This window comes from Calidris pugnax, unplaced genomic scaffold, assembly GCF_001431845.1.
Source record: "Calidris pugnax isolate Ruff unplaced genomic scaffold, ASM143184v1 scaffold178, whole genome shotgun sequence".
Lineage (NCBI taxonomy): Eukaryota > Metazoa > Chordata > Aves > Charadriiformes > Scolopacidae > Calidris > Calidris pugnax.
Window position 1 is genome coordinate 1,784,599 of NW_015090986.1, and position 17,879 is coordinate 1,802,477.

Sequence of the window (17,879 nt, forward strand, 5' to 3'; positions counted from 1 at the left end):
CTGCCTTGGGGAAGGGAGTGCACACTTCAGCTCAATAATCACAAGCCAACTCCGGCAAGAAGAGGAGACCGATAGCTGCAGCACAGCGATTCTGCAGCGGGGAGGTTGTGCTGGCAGCGCGGACACACAGCCTGCACACCCTCTCCGCAGGCTGCTGCGCTCTCTAGAGGGAACTGGGAGCAGAAGAAACCCTGTATTCATTTCCCTTTCCCTTCCCCGACTATTAATGAATTCCCAGGTGACTGCCGGAATAGTGAAAATATTACAGAGGAGGATGATACGCTGTTTCAACAAAACGCAGGGAAAACTGGCTGAAAAGATGCTCTCAGGATCAAATCACACCGTTCTCTCTATTCCTTGCCAGCTCCGTTACAAGCTTTCGTTTGGTTTTTTTTTTTTTTTCCTTTCAGCCGTCGACTGCCAGTCTATGTCAATACAAAGAATTATGAAGATAATAACACAGAACAGGATCTGGTAACTAGTGAATGTACATGCAAACATAAAAGAGGGTAACACAGGAAGAATAAAATAATAGCTAGGGAATATTAGATAGTGGAAGATACGACAGCAGTTATGGGAGCTACAGGAGGTTTATTTCCTCAACTAGCATATTTTCATTAATGAATGACATAAATATTTAGTAAACATAAATGACATAAAGGGATAATATCATAAGATCAGTACTATCAAGTGCATTAAAAATGTTTTAAAAAAATAAACGCAATCCTGAATGTCATTTTAAAAAAATGTATAAAAGGAGAGCATCCCTGTGTCCAGTTTATTTCAGTATTTCAAAAGAGAGACTACTGACTGACAAGCAAAAATACCTTCTTTACCTTTTTTTTTTTTCAGAATGTGACCCATACAATAGTTAGCATACCACAGTAAGTCCAACTGATTTTACCTTTTTTCTAAGTTTTAAATTTCTGCTAGTAGAACTACAGTCTACTCTGTCCTTCATATAGCAACACAGAACCCTTTATAGTTAGGTAAACATACAGTGAGAACAGGTTTAACTGCAGTACTTACTTTTGCCTGGTAACAAAAAGTATGTTGACCCATGTCAATTCATGAATGCTTCCTGAACAAGGACGTCAAAATCCAGCATTTGAAAGAGTTTCACATACATTCAAAAAAGATTCCAGAAAAAAAAAAAAAGGAGGGGAGAAGACCCCAAAGTAGAACGATAAACAAAGAAAAAGCCTGTAAGGTTTACAGCTCTGACTGCAAAATACTCAGCCTGGCAGCTCTAGAAGAAATACAACTCTGTGTACTTGTGCATGCTCTCCCCATTAGAGGAGGAGTCAGTCTTGCAACATTTATGTTCCTTGCTGGAGGCAAAACAGTGATCCTCTTCAGCACAAGCAATGTTTGGAGTGCGACAGCCTTAAAGGTAAGAGGTGCACTCTGGAGCATAGAAATGCATCAGCAGAATATTTTTAAGCATCAGCCACATACTCTACAGGTTGTTCTGTCTCCTAAGTCCTTATTGCCTAGGATTATTTTATTTTTTAAGGAAAAACTAGTACCCCTTCAACATAAACTGCATCCATAATACTCTTTGTGCACCAGTAACCCACGTTTCATATTCTACCATAGCAGAAAAAATAATTTCTTTTTACAACAGAATGAAAGGTATTGGGTTTACATCAAAAAGCTGACTTAACAGGAAAAAAAATATTCCTTTTTTGTAACTTTGCTAGCTTTTCCCTGTGATTTGAAAAGAGTTTCAGGTTATGCAACAGAGCTTTGAATTTTACCGACATACTCAGTTATTCACTAGTCATCCACCTCTACTTAACTGAAAACATATTACATATTCTTATTAATGCTTTCATTGAATAACATTTTTTATCTTCTCTGTATTCATGCCAGTGAACTGAATAGAAAATAAAATGCATGCATGTGTAGTGAAAATTCTTTTAAGCAAGAAGATTGACCAAGAACATTCTTTTTCATAATGAAGTGAGACTTCTGGATTTCAGTTGTGTGGATGTTAAGTTCTTATTAGACTCAAGTCGCTCTAATCAAGGTCAGAATTGTTCACATCTTGTGACCAGATGGACATTCTGCAGACTATCTCAAACAATCAGTAATCATATGAACAGTTTCTTGGCAAGACAGGCAAACGTTTTCAAGTAAGGAGCACATACCTTGTGATCTATCCATGCAGAGATTATAAAACTTCAGGTGTGTTTCCTCAGCGTTGTTTGGGCTATGCTGACTGCCAGCTGCTGCTGAGAGGCACAGTTTCACTCTGCACCTACTCCTGCCTTGCTCCCTTCCATCCATCTTGAGTACTGTATTACCCATTTGACTCCATGTTAAGACAGTTTAGGGAGCTAAACTGGTGGAAGACAATTCCCTTCTTTTTTTCCCTCCTATTGTAAATTTCTGAACAGGCTCACTCTGAGGTCAAACAAATGCTGGCAATAGGGGAACGGAACGCATAGCTGGCAGTAAAGACTCGGTTGATTGTATCATAAAACTATGCCCTAAAATTGATCACATGCTCACAGCATTCAGCCAGCTCTGAGCAAATTCCACCAGTGACTCTCCGTGTTGAAAGGGATGAAACTGCTCCTGATAAATAGTGAATGTGTGCTTGAAAAGATGCTATTGCCTCTGAAATGAGAAAAAGAACAGAAGGTATTTCACCAGCCAGAAAGGATGTAGTAGGTTGTGGCTGGTTGTTTTCTTTCTGCATCTGCCTGCTTCTGCTAAACACAGGGAGATCAAAATGGGGAGGGGGGAAAAAGAGATTTTCAAAATGAAGGTGAATCAAGAAGCACTGCCCACACTATCACTATCTTAATTTCTGTTAGAGGAACATATAATGTTAAGGTCTGCAGATTTTTTCCCTACCCAAAATAGGCTTTATACCCCTGGAATCTCATTGATGGGTAAAGGAGAACAAAACCTTTATCAGTAATGATTTAGTGAAAGACAAGATGAGGGATGAGATCTGTATCATTGAGATCTGTAACAAGAATAACATTTATACCTGTGATATCCAGTTTATAGCTAGCTGACGAAATGCAACCTTGGTAACTGCGGCAGCAGGCAGTGCAGTGTGAGATAGTTCTTAAATTTCCCCTGGATTTTGAGTTAGTTTTTTCAGCTTTTAATGAGCACTGCATGCCTGCGGCTACACCACCAGCAATATCCAAGCCAGTGAGGCAAGTCTGTACAAGCACACTCAGCTTCTGGTGGAATATGGCCAAGAAAAGACAACTGTGTTCCTAGGAGCATTAGATTAAGGAGAATATTTTAAGGTAGCAGTAAGATCTCCTATGCACAGAACACGGGTCACCCACATTCAAGAAAGATTCATTCAAATTAGGACAGCAGAGAAGAAAGGTCACCCATATGAAGTAAAGGTTTTAAAGCTTCTTAAAAAGTGACTGATAGAACTTGGCTGGTTTAATGTAGCAAAGTAAAGGCTGAGGCAGAAAATGGAACAGGCACTTAAATGTCCCTGTAAAGGTAATGCATGTCTATGAATTCAAAAGAGAGTAAGCACTGGAAAAGTCCAGTAGCTGTTTAGGCTAAGAGATCATTCTGGAGCAAAAAGAATGGGTAGAAGCAGAATACAAATAAAACCAAGCAGTAAACCAGAAAGATACTAACCACTGAGCATGAAAAACTGGAGCAGACTTTCAAGAGGGTAAAAAAAAAGCATAGCTACTTCTGGAACAGAGCTTGGCCGGTCTCTGAAAGGGATTATCAACTTGACTCATCCCGTGTCATGTAACTTGTGTATCCATTTTAGAAATCTGGTTTAGGTCAGGATCTTAAGCTGCCCCTATAGTCAGCAGAGAAAGATTCCTCTGTGGCTGGTTTAGAAGCGTAATAGTTTCATTCCAGAGACCGATCTATTTAGAAAAGTTTGTAGGCTTGGAACCCATTAAAATAAACTACTAATTCCAAACAGCAGTCCTTAACATCAACAGATCATTTATGGAAAGGAAGGTAAATTAAGAGACCAAGGGTCTAACTTTATTTCAAATACGATGACATTTGTATCAACATAACCTCACCAACCTCAGTGAAGTTATTCTGCACAGGAGCTCCATCAGACTTTGGACATTTAGGCAGAAAAGAATTTCACTGCCCTCAAAAAGAGCAAAATGGTGTCTCAACAGGAAGCATGTAGGATTGTGAGAAAAGCAGGAAAGAAGATATGAGTTGAAGGAAGCAGTCAAAGGAAGTAATAAGGTTTCAGAAAAGGGCTTTACAGGTGAGAAAAATGCTAAAAGGTGCATGTTAGGCAATGAGATTGAAAGGGCATGTGAGGAGACTGCAATCCATCTTTCCTTTTCCCACAGCCCTTATCTATGAAAAAGCTCCAGCTTTGCTCAGAAAGCAACAGTTTGTATAGGGGTTGTGACTGTTTGTCCCTGCCCTTCCCCACCCCCTGGCAAAAGGGAAAAAAAAAAAAAGCAGCAGAAGAAAGCAAACAGGCCAAGCCTCTGTTTTTAAATGTAGAGGAAAGAATATAAGAAATAAAAAAGGAATAAGAATTCACAGAACTACAGAGAGAACGATATTTTCTTCTGCTGCTGCCTACTTTTCTTACCATGACTTCCTCTGAAGAAGCAGCCAAAGTCCTCCGGTGTGAATCTCTTTAGAGACAGACTAAATGTACTTACAGGACATTTGTCACACAAGAGAAGATGCAGCAGGTGTCATGGCTGCTCATGCACCTTCACATCACCCATGTGCCTCAAAAGTCCTGCCCTTCTCCTCATCACACAGCAGGTTCACCCCAGAAGTACAGCAAGGAACCCTAGGACCAGGATGTCCTTAGCCCATGGTGGGGCTCATACTGACAAAGCCGTAACCCATGCTGTCTGAGAATGGCCTATGATGGGCTGGTGGCTTAGCTGTTTCCCCTCGTTTACCCAGAAGTACCTTAAGGCCAGCATGTCTAGGACATTCTGCATACACTCCGTATCATCAGAAATACAGCCCTTTCCTGTTTCTGGATTTTTGGTCATGGAAAAAAAGCACGGATGCTGGCTTATTTTCAAGATTTGTTCCACATTTCCAGCCGTTACATTTGTGAGTCTTTTCCATATATCCTTTGCACCTCTCAAACAGAACCACCACCACTTTAATAGCCAGGGCCTTGTGCTACTGTAACCATTCCCCAGGGACCTCCACAGCAGCCTGCCCTCAGAGCACCTTATTCCTTCACTGCTGTTCTTTGGCTATGTGACATTGCCATTTGCCACAGAAATCCCCAGGTTTTTTTTACCCTCAGACATGCTGATGACCTTTGCATTAACACATAGCAGATGGTCACACAACGGCCAGGTGATCACAGACATAGGACCACCCTGGTTAAGCAGGCATGGCTTCAGGAGCCAGGCAGCCATGGGGAGACCAGCCATCTCGCAGCTGTGACTGAGGGTGGCGAAGGAAGGTAGGGCTGCCTGGTCCCCAGGGACCTGACACTTTTCCGGGGTGAGCCTGCTGTGTGACTGTGGCAGGCAGGACTTCTGCCAGAAGGGAGGTCACTTCTTATCTTGTGTGAAAGTTGTCCTTTAACTAGTGACAAAGTGTTCCATCTACCACACTTGCTCATGCCGGCAGCCAGTGCTACGCCTTATCTGCGTCGGTCTATCAGTGAACACTGGGCTCCTACTAAGCAAGGTACATACAACACAGAGACATAACTAGCTCCAATTGTGCTGAAGAAAACTGAAAATCTCACAAGGCCTCAATGAATTAATGAAAAAATGAATTAACCAGATCTTCCAGTTTTACAGGAGTTTTTTTTGCATATGTTTATTTTTGTTTTGAAAGGATAAGCACCTCTTTAGGTATTTACATAACTATACGGAATATGCCTGTCATCACTGAGAGCTGTTCTTCAGGAATCATCCTTGTCTCATGATGCCCAATACACATATGAAGTACTTTGATCTTTTAATACAGACTGAATATTAAGTGTAACATTATCTAATTCAGCCTTGTACCACTCGCCCTATAAACCCCTGTAAATTCATATTGAGCTGTACAAGGCTGGCATGTTCAGCTGAGTTTATCTGTTGACACAGATAAAATAATTCTTTTTTCTCTTGGATGTGATGACTGTACAATGTGGCAGCTTCCTAATTCATTAAGCCAAGCTTGATCACTTGACTGCCTCCTAAAGAATTTTCTGAAATGTTCCTGTCTCTTTTAATTGTGGACTTGTAATAAACCCATAGCTTTCATGGACGCTTTCACCAAGTATCTCGTTCTCTCGCAGTTGGCACATAGTTTAATTATGGTTATTAGTAAAACAGAATTGGAACATGGTGGAAGGAATGGGGATCCCATCCATTTTCTGTATTTCAATTCATTATTTCTTATACTTCTGTGTCAAAAACACTCTCCTTCCAATTTAATCACGCAGATGAAGGAGAAAACAGTGAACTCAATCCATTGTCTAGAAATATATTTTCTTCTCATGGGAACATTCATGAAATAAAGAAGATACTACCCTAAATTTTTTTTTTTTTTTTTTTTTGCTAAAATTATTTTAAAAAAATTCTATATCACAACAGCTTGGTTGATGTGAGATGCACATATACAAATACTGGGTTAACAACATCAAATGTAACTGATAAACAATGATGCCACGAACACACAGTAGCTTTTATACAATAACACGGTTTGTCTGTACTGCTAGTAAGTGACAGACCAGCAAACCCTTTCAGAGTTTAACTGTTTTCATCTCTTTGTTCTATAACTAAAGTTACACTATGATACAATGAATCATTTCTTATTGGATATTTTTACTGTTACAAAAATCCTACCTCCATTTCTAAACCAGAATGCATTTCCACAAAACTCTATAGCTGATCAACACAGTATGTCCAACAGAATCTCTCGTTGTCTGAAAAGATGCATAGGAAAAGAGGTGTTAATAAAAACAGGCTTTCAAAGGACTTGTCTCCTAGTTATTTACAATCTCTCTTAAATTGATTCCCTCTCTTACAATACTTAAGAAATGGTCCCATGCATTACTGTAAGGCAAATACTGCTTAATTTCTAACTTCATGATTGTCTTGTGACAATCTTACTAGCTGTAAAAGCATATTTTTTAATGTTTTGCCCTCCTTATGTTCTTCCTCTTCAAATGAAAAAGTTAGAACTCTGTTTTGAGTCATTTGCTTCCTAAATGAATCACACTGTTGATGTAGATGAGGAGATGTATGTGAAATCAATAAAGTATGTAATATGTAGGAGGCAGAAGTATGTAATGATGATGAGATTCATTCTGACTGTAATCTGTTCAATTATGAACTTGGCCTAATGCACTTCTTGTGCTGTCCCACTGATGACCATCAGCATAATCCCTGTGACTAATAGCAGTGCCTCCTGAGTGATGTTTAAATCTACCCTGACTGCTCAAAGATCTTTTCTGAAGTGATCCTGAGTGTATTTGGGCTCCTTGCTTCAGAACAATCTCAGGTCTCTCTGCTCTTCTGGGTCTGACAGCTGTGCTATCCAACAAAGTTGAAAAATCTGTTGCCTTTTTATATTAGTTTTCCAAGTCATATAATCTGTATAATATGATATAACACATCATATTATGAGATGTATCTCTAGTAGAATAAAACTCTCCCCTAAGAATTATTTCCAGTAAGTGTATTAAATCCATTATGAAATCGAAAATAATGCTCACTTACAAGAAATATATTCCTATTCAAAATCATGTTATATGATCATTAAGAATCATATTGCTGTCTTACCAAACATCTGAATAATCATTGCTTAGGAAAATGTTGTCAGTGAGCAGTGTTTCATTGCCTATCAAGTACTCTTTATCCTAACAAGAAAGCTGCTATATTTTGCCTTAGCTTGAATTATTAATGTACTACTTTATAAAACAGAAATATTTTTGTTTGAGATTATTCTCTTTCTCAAGTAACATTTATTGTCCACAGCTGAAGAAGAGATAGTGAAGCATATGGACCTTTTGTCTGACCCAGTATGACTGTTCTTCTAACAGTACTTAACAGAGTTTAAATCAAGAAATGACAACAACAGGAGGTATGATGCATCTCTTCCTCCCACCCATGGGCATTCTCAAACGTCTTCCATGCAGTGAGCCTGAAGGAAGAGGTCTCTGCCATCATTGACTACCTGATCTTTCAGAAATTAGTGGGGAAAAAAAAAAGAAGCTGGATCCCAAATAGGAAATTTGGAAAAGTTCCCTCCTATCAAGGTTATCCAATTTCCCACTTAATTGTTTTCAACCAAAATAATTTAATTGTTATTCAGGATTATCTGGGGGAACTGATTCACCTTTTGACTAGAATCACACTTTTTAGTTAGAAGAAATCACATAAGGATCATCCATATACTCAAAGCATTCTAGCTGATCGGCTTAATACTGACATAATTGCTAATAATTAGTCTTCACTTAGCTATCCTTTTCTCTGCTGTCTTTTGTTTTGGTTCTTGGTTTGCTTTTTTCCCCTTCTTTATGTACTATGAGTGATGGGCATAATTGCAAGAAAAAACAACTTGTCCATAATGATGATAATTGTCCCTCTCCTTGGTAATTACTAACTTTTCTTCCTAAGATTCAAGCAAGTTTTGTCTGTGATAGTTTGTTAACAAGAAACAAATAGTTACAATGCCAAATGAATGTTTTTAACTGATGCTGTTCTATTGTAGTAGTTCAAAACTTGAAGAATGTTTTATTAGTGGGGCATCCCTACTTTGATTTTGAGCTTTCTTCTGCGTATTAATACGAAGAACTAAATTCTGCAAAAAGACAAAGACAGCCACACAGTAGAAAACTAGCAATGAAAATAGCTGTCACAATTTCTTACAAACCACAGACTGAAAAGGAGGAATTAACACATGGAACTTCACATTGATATGACCTGAAGAGACAGATTCTAGAGACTGGAAAAATAGTAACTTCACATAATTTGCTCAAGCCATTCATGGGACACAACACAATAAACAGAAAAACTTCCATGGAAAGCAAAATAAAAAATAAAACACATGGAAAATAAACAATATAATGTACATTCAAAGCACTCTGACAAGTAGAACTTGGATATGAATTATGTTTGTTTTCTTGGAACTTGAGCTTTAGTACGCCAGTAAGACTGCCTATCTGCAGGGACAGCAGCTGTTTTTTTATATTTTATTGTTTTCTTAAATCTAAAATAAGAATTTTTATTGAATGTACAAGCCTTGCTCTTTGTGCGTAACAATAAGTGGCTTTTTCAATAGAACTAAGCATTTGAAAAAACCTCCATAAATACTTAAAAAAATCTGGGCAAAATCAAATAAAAATACAAAGCCTTGTAAGATTATTTATGAATCACTCTCAGTTAGAAGCAAATAGAAAAAAATAATGCTAATTTTTTCTGCTCATGCTGTTTCTCATGGAAGCATTCCTAGCAAAGAGTAAGGAACTACCATCACTAAATTACAGAAAATGTAGTGCACAGAAAATAAAGTGTAAAGACAGCAAAAACAATTTCTCCAAATCAAATTATTGCTGTACTTCCCTAAGGCCAAACATGCTCTGCTCAATTTAAGCACCCATTTGAGGTACCGATTCTCTAACAAAATCTAAAATCAAGCTTCTGACCTTGGGAGAGGAATGATAGAGGAGAACTCCCTGATTCCCCATGAGTCTATGGAGAGAGGTGCCTTTGAGAACTGCAAAGACGGAGATTTCGACAGCCTCTTTAGCTAAACCAATCCAGTCTTGAACCACTTTGAGCATTTTTTACTGATGTCCAATCCAAATCTTTCTTGTTGCAACTTCTGACCACGGCTGCCTCCCACTATAGGCTTTTTAGAAGAGTCTGGCCTTTTAGGTAGCTGAAGAATGTAACTAGATGTAACTTTTCTTCTTCAGGCTAAACAAACCCTCTTCCCTCAGCCCCTCTCTGTGCATCACACACTCCAATCCACTCACCACCCCTAGGGGCCCTCTGCTCCAGTTTGTTGGCATTGCTCTTGTGCTGGGGAACACAGCAGTACAGATGCAGTTGTACCATGTGTGGCTGCCTGTTTCACAGTGAGAGTGCACTGTTGGCTCATATTCAACCTGGCATCCCTTAAACATCCTTGGTCCTTTTCAACAGGGCCGCAACCCTGCCAGCTGGTTCCCAGCCTGTCCTGACGCGTGAGGTGACTCCAAAGGTGGCATGAGGTGACTCATGAGGTGGATGCAGAGCTCCACGTGCCTTATTTTGGCCCATTCATTGAGTTTATTAAGCATCCTCTGGGTTGAAACTCTGCCACCTGTCCTCTCAGCCTGACTTCGCCACCGAATTTACTACCTTTTGTAAATTTGCTAATGTTGATGTGTCATCATCCAGGTCACTGATGAAAGTATTTACCTTAGACTACCACTAGATGGTCAGAAAGTAAAACCAGCTGTGGAAATGGGGACAAGAATGCTATACTGTCTACCAATGCCACCTGAGCTATAGATATTAGATGTCCCTAATGGAAGAAAAAGTCTCCTAAACATGTTTGAGCGTGCACAGCTATGCACTGAGGGAACACCTGGTGCAGAAGGTAAGTACCTGCACATTAGAAAGATGTACAGTAGGTGGCCACACTCCCTGACTGGACTTTGATGAGCCTCAGGAGCTACTGTCCTAGTTTAGGAAAGAATCCAGCAAACAGTTTGACACTCAATAGGTATGAGGAGCCAGAAAATTAATTCCCAGGTGCTCAAGGACAGTATGTGGTAGTATATAAGACTAACTCAGATGACCTGAAGAGGGTTTAGGTGCTTAACACTTGATACACATACGTATTACAGAATTTCTATGATAATAGCTCAAAACTATGTCTTATCATTATGCAGAAACTTCAGGTTTCTAGAACTGTGGTTTCTTGTTAAAAAGTAAGATTTTTTCAAAGTAATTATTTGTTTCTTGAGAATGTTTCTTGCTTTAAAACTCTTTTTGCATAACTTCAGGATGGTAAAGTTTACAGTCTGATAGCCATTTCTGTCGGTCTGCTGCACAGACAAAGGATTTTCATCCTGTGTATGTCAAAATGGCAGAGGAAAATGAATTATAATTATGTAGGGATACACTCTTGTTTTCAAATATAGTTTGGCATCTTTAGTTTCACTCTTTGATGCACGTCTATGGTAGGTTATGTTGCTTTTCCAGTTCTACATGATCTTTCATTATTGTGCAATCAGAAGCCTTCTTATAAAGATAAGCAAGATTCCTTGTGAAAAGCATATCTGCTACAGAAGGTGATTGATTTTACAATTCATTTTAAAATTTACAACGTTACCGAAGGTTCATAATTTTACAGTATTTTTGAAAGACTGCAATACATTATGTTCTCAGCACCCTTTACAACAGCTGTGCAGTATTTGACATATGCACACCACTTCATTAGCAGAGAGATGACTGAATGAAGTTACTGATGTATGAAATTGGCTGCCTTCTCCTCTTACCCATATATAAAAGAGACAGAAAACGCTTTTGAAATGGAAAATCTAAGGTATAGGCCAAATCACCCTGTGGGAGGAAATTAGGAGCTATGAAGCTTTTGGAGAATGCTAAGTTTGTTTCTTGGTTTGTAAAGCAAAAAGCCAGCCTCTGGAATGGGGTAAAGTTTTCGATTCCACACAACTAAGCACAGGGCACAGTTAATATTCTGAGGTCCCTTTACACCACTCTTCAGTTCTAAGGTATAAGCAAGTGTACCAAAGTAATTTATAAAAAATATTTCTCTAACCTGTTCAAAAAAACATCTAGTAATAGAGGTTCTACAATTCCAAGCAATGCTGAAGACAGTTTTTCCCACTGTTCTTGAACAATCCTGCCTTTTGCTACAATTTTAAGGCACCTGATGCAGACAATTATAGTTGCAATTTTTTATTTTAAATTATTGCACCCAATAATTAGACAGATAGTCTACATACCTGTGTACTTGATTCATAGGTATAGGAAAGTATTTATAGGCCTATGTCAATTTACAAGCCTTTACAAGTGTAATATGCAAATGAAGAGCAATCCACAGAAAACCTGCATTTTTTACTTTATAGAACTGCTCTCATTCATCATTTCTGGATTAAATACATGAATTCATTCTCTGAAGTCTTATATTTAAAATGCCTCACAGAAATAATGCTTTGGAAAATAGGCTTATTAGTTCATTTCCTGGTAATAGACTAGATTGCAGTATCTCTCAAGCAAATTACTAGAAGATACTTTGTTCTAGATATTTAAAAAATGCACAAAGACATTCACTGGTCCTTCTCTCCTCTGTATATGCTATTTAAAAGACAATTTATTTTTTTTCCTAGAGGAATGCAGAATGTTTATGTGAGATTTTGATAGAAGTTGTGTTTTCTCCCATCAATTCTGCTCATTGTTTTGTCATTTCCCACACAGGTTGTCTAAAGTGAGTATTTAATACACAGTTTTTCAGTCAATCATTTAGATTCATTTAGAAGGTTCCATGTAGAACCTTTGTTCTTTAATACTATTTAATTTTTATTATCAGAAAAATATTTATTTGTGAAACACACAACATCTAACTAACAATAAAATTCTTACAAATCCAAGAAAAACAGCTATGTCCCTCAGATGGCAGTCTCACATTTTTCCTTTCTTTGACAGGTACTAGCTGAGAATTATTTTGTACTTCTAATGCATCCCATGCAGTTTTCAAGAAAAAACCCCAACTTTTAAAAGTAAGATCTATGTTAGCAGAAATAATTTGGTGAAATAACATTTTTAGACAATGAAGCAGAGAAAATAAAGACAACTTGTATATCATTCTGCTATTTGATATGTTGGATTTAATCTCTACATGCACATGATATTAATTTCATAGTTTCGGATTTAGTTTCCACCTTTTATGTAAGTCTGTGTTTCTCTGGTGAGTCTTCAGGTTCTTCAGTCATTAAAGAACTCATGATTTAGCCAGATTGGTCTTTTATGGAACTGTCTCTTTCTTTTGCTTGAAGTAATCTGTGTGGGTGCCTTTCACATTGTTCCTTTTAGAAACCACCAACTTCCTTTAGTTGCATTTATGACAGAATGCTTCGGTTTAAATGTGAAAACTAATAGCCTTCAGCCCTTGCGAGGAGAAAGATTGATGGGAGCTCTCATTTAAAGACTGGTAGCACCTGGTTACAGTACTCACTTGTCATACTTTGACAGTATATTTTGTGGGGTCTGAGATACACTGCTTGTATGTTAAAGCAGAGTATGTTTATGTGTATGTTTACTGTATGTTTATGTGCCACAGTAGGATTAATTTAAAAGAATGCATGCACACTGATGTATGTTAGGAGGTCCTACCTATGTCTATATGAAATTCCTGATTGTGAGGTTCTATTTTATTAAGTGATCTGTGGACATCTTTATCTTATATATATCCTTGTTTCCTCACATAACCCTTGCTTACTTAGTAACAAACCTTGTTATCAACAAGTTTATTAAAAGTAATCTAATTTTCACCTTCTTGCTTCTATCAGAATTAAGTAGTTTACAACTTCTGCATACCCATACAGCCATCATTGAACAAAAAATACCCAAACATGACCTGGATAGAATTTAGGGGCTTCAGTAGTAACTACCGGCTAGACTAGTTGCCCAAGAACAGTTACTGGAGGAATCCATAGTACATTTGTCCATGTATGTCTACTTCCATGTCATTCCTCTATGCAATAAGCATACGCAGGAAACAGTACTTATATCCCATTCTTGATGAGTGCTTTATACTGAGTCATGTAACTCTACAGTATCTTTCCATAAAACTGTTACAGGAAAGGAAAGGTGTAAGGAAAATTAGGTTTTATGGCATGAAACTTTAAAGCTGTAAAAGAAAACAGTTAACCTCTAAGGTAAGTTATGTAGCTGTATGTAACTGAGAATCCTTTCTGAAAAGCTTGAGCAGGGAAATCAAATTAGAGATATTTCCCTTTTTCTGAGAGAGATGAGCTACCAAAATTCTCATTTTTGTAAAGAATAACAGTTTTAAGTGATTTCAAAGCAGATGCTGGTAAGCCACTTGGCCTTTTTTAAAGAATGCACATGCGGAAGAGAAACAGCATAGAACCCAAGTGCAGGAGAGAAACAGTATCATTAAAGCAACGTAGTTTTTTTTCATATAGTCTGACAGCAAAGCAGAGCACATGTCTGCAACACTAGGTGCTGACCACCATGTGTCCACATAAGTAAACAGTAGTGTAGTGACATTAGCGTGACACCAAATTTGAGTTAATAAGCCCCCCTTCTCTGCATGGCCAATGTTAACTTAAACTCAAGATGATGCTTGCAGTTTTGATGTTTGCTATCCTTAAGTGGCCAGTTTCAATGACAACTTCACGTATTCCACTTAAATACCTCTGCTGGCGTCAAGTCTCATTTTGCAGTACACTTAGGCAATATTCTCTCATGATGAAATTTCCAATTTCTGACCTTGTCTTGTCTGATTATTGTGCTCTGATACCTCCTTCTTTTGCAGTATGTTGTGGGCTTTTTCTCTGTTCTCATACTCATCTCCCTATTCTTATCCCACTGTTTTTTAGGACTCTTCTGTTTATTATACTTTGTACGATTTTTCCCTTTGGTTAATTTCTGAAGATTCACTTCTAGCACCTCTTTCTACCACAAATTCTGGCTCTCAGATATCATCCACAGCTCTATGTTTGGCTACTACTTAATAAAAAAGAAAGCTGGAATTGACAAAATTTGCCATTTGAAAACAAAGCAATTTGCTACATTTAGGAATTACATGTATTTCTGAAATTCACAGAATCACAGAATGCTATGGGCTTGGAAGGGACCTCTGGAGAGGCTGCAGGTCCGCCTAGAGCAGGTTGCACAGGAACGTGTCCAGGCACGTTTTGAATGTCTCCAGAGAAGGAGACTCCACCATCTCTCTGGACAGCCTGTTCCAGTGCATTCTCTGATGAATATAACTGAACAAATTAATCTTCTACTGAAAGTGACTTTAAGAGGACAAAATATTGCCTAATTTTTAATCAGAATTGAAAAAAGTAGCTGATTGTATGACAGTACTTTGGGATTAAAAGCATAGAAATATTCCAGCATCTATGAGCTGAGCTTTAAAAATATTTTCCATCAACTTCTTGTATTACAGAATGTTTATTTAATTACAGTAATAATATGCTGTAAGTATAATACAAGATGTGAATCACACTGTAACAACTCATGGCACTCAAAATATGAAGGAATAAGATACAGATCTAGTCAGTCTCTCCAAGTATGCTAATTCCTTATCTACTATCAGTAGAATAAAGTACAGTTCTGTTTTACTAGGTTTAGTTTCGTGCCAACCAAAACCTAAGTATGGTTGACCACACTTATCTGTCAGATATCTGCATTGTCTTTGCAGGCTGTAGCTTTGAAATGGTAAAAAAGACCAAAGTCTTCATTACTGCTTGGAGTGGTTTATCTCCAATAAATGAATGAAGATTATATTTCTGTTATAAAAACAAGCTTTATATTCAGTAAGTATAGGTTGTTTCCTTTCCCCCGTCCCTCATATGCATCAGTTACTGCTAGCAGATGTGTAGTTAATCTTAGACAGATGACCATTTCTTGGGTGGCATTTTAACAAAGCGAAGATTACCTGTAACAATATTCTAACACTTAAGCTGTGTATATAAATATATTGTTTCTATTTTTTTGAAATATAAAAAGTTATTATAATCCAGAGGAAGGACAGATGAACTAAACTGCTGCTGAAGTAATTAAGAAGCAGAAATGCATTTCTTTATAAAGACAGGCAATGTCTTTATAGATAGACATTAGATAACCATCAATGGAATGAAATTTAACAGGAACAAATGCCAGATTCTGCACCTGGGACAGGGTAATGCTGGCATAAGTATGAACTGGGAGAGGAGCGGCTGGAGAGCAGCCCTGCAGGAAGGGATCTGGGGTGCTGGTGGGCAGCAGGTACCTGTGAGCCAGCCGTGAGCCCTGGCAGCCAAGAGGACAGACTGCATCCCGGGGTGCATCAAGCACAGCACAAACAGGCGGTCAAAAGAGGGGATTGTCACAGAATCACAGAATCACATGGGTTGGAAGGAACTTCTGGAAATCATCTAGTCCAGCCCCTCTGCCAAACCAGGTCCACGTACAGCAGGTTGCACTTGGAACTTGTCCAGGCAGGTTCTGAATGTCTCCAGAGGAGACTCCACCACCTCCCTGGACAGCCTGTTCCAGTGGTCTACCACACTCAAAGTAAAGAAGTCCCACTGTGTTCAGTATTGGTGGGTCCCCACCTTGAGCACTGTGTGCAGTTCTGGGCCCCACTATTTAAGAAGGACATGAAGGTCCTTGAATGTGTCTAGAGGAAGGCAACAAAGCCGGTGAGAGGGCTGGAAGGAATGTCCTGTGAGGAGCAATTGAGGACTCAAGGTTTGTCTAGTTTGGAGGAAAGGAGGTTGAGGAGCAACCTCTTTGCTCTCTACAGCTTCCTGAGGAGGGGATGTGGAGAGGGAGGTGCTGAGCTCTTCTCCCTGGTACCCACTGACAGGACACATGGGAATGGTTCAAAGCTGCATCAGAGGAGGTTTAGAATGGAATATTTCTTTATGGAGAGACCGGTACACGCACTGGAACAGGTTTCCTAGAAAGGTGGCCAATGCCCCAAGCCCATCAGTGTTTCAGAGGCATTTGGACAATGCCCTTAATAACATGTTTAACTTTTGGTCAGCTCTAAAGTGTTCAGGCAGTTGGACTAGACGATCATTGTAGGTCCCTTCCAACTGAAATGTTCTACTGTATTCTAGTCTAGTCTACTGTAGTCTAGACTAATCTATTAAAAAAATACTAGCAGATAATTCTCCAGAGTTGCCCACAGGTGGACTTTCAATGCCATTGTTATTGTTTGGCTCAAATTAGAGGAAGGCAACAAAGCCGGTGAGAGGGCTGGAAGGAATGTCCTGTGAGGAGCAATTGAGGACTCAAGGTTTGTCTAGTTTGGAGGAAAGGAGGTTGAGGAGCAACCTCTTTGCTCTCTACAGCTTCCTGAGGAGGGGATGTGGAGAGGGAGGTGCTGAGCTCTTCTCCCTGGTACCCACTGACAGGACACATGGGAATGGTTCAAAGCTGCATCAGAGGAGGTTTAGAATGGAATATTTCTTTATGGAGAGACCGGTACACGCACTGGAACAGGTTTCCTAGAAAGGTGGCCAATGCCCCAAGCCCATCAGTGTTTCAGAGGCATTTGGACAATGCCCTTAATAACATGTTTAACTTTTGGTCAGCTCTAAAGTGTTCAGGCAGTTGGACTAGACGATCATTGTAGGTCCCTTCCAACTGAAATGTTCTACTGTATTCTAGTCTAGTCTACTGTAGTCTAGACTAATCTATTAAAAAAATACTAGCAGATAATTCTCCAGAGTTGCCCACAGGTGGACTTTCAATGCCATTGTTATTGTTTGGCTCAAATTATTATGTTTACAATATCCTTAGGATAAAAACTTAACGTATACCTTTTCAGAAAAGCAATGACAGATGCTTGATAATAAGTATACAGAAACTTATAGACAGAATTTTTTAAATGGCTTGGGAGGATGGGTATATCTGCCTTCTCCATAACCTCTCCTAAACACTTACATGAAAGTCTTCCTAATCTCTCCCCTAAATCACCTGTTCTGTGATTTGGAACTATTATTATTTGCTCTGGGCACCTCAGACAGAGGACAGATTAGTCTCTTCCTATTTGTGGTGGCTTTTAAGTATTTGAAAATTTGACAATTGTTATTATATCCCTCTAGTCTCATCCTCCCTCTCAAGATCAAAGATTTAAAGTTTTTCCCTTGTCATAGATTTCTCTGCATTGCTGACAAAGCTTGCTGCTTTCTCCTAGATTCTCTGAAAATA

General features: G+C 38.7%; 1 protein-coding gene across 5 annotated transcripts in view; it reads right to left on the bottom strand.

Annotated features, from left to right (window-relative positions):
• Positions 1-17,879, bottom strand: part of PRLR (prolactin receptor) — a 164,401-nt gene that overhangs the window by 91,860 nt on the left and 54,662 nt on the right. For 3 of the 5 annotated variants that reach the window (XM_014953986.1, XM_014953988.1, XM_014953983.1), the window contains exon 1: positions 1,030-1,158. The exons of 1 other annotated variant lie outside the window; for it this stretch is intronic. The gene's annotated coding sequence lies outside the window, so the exon portion shown is untranslated. Of the gene's footprint in view, positions 1-1,029; positions 1,159-2,153; positions 2,250-17,879 lie in introns of those variants that run through there. One more of the 5 variants, XM_014953985.1, reaches the window with a different exon arrangement.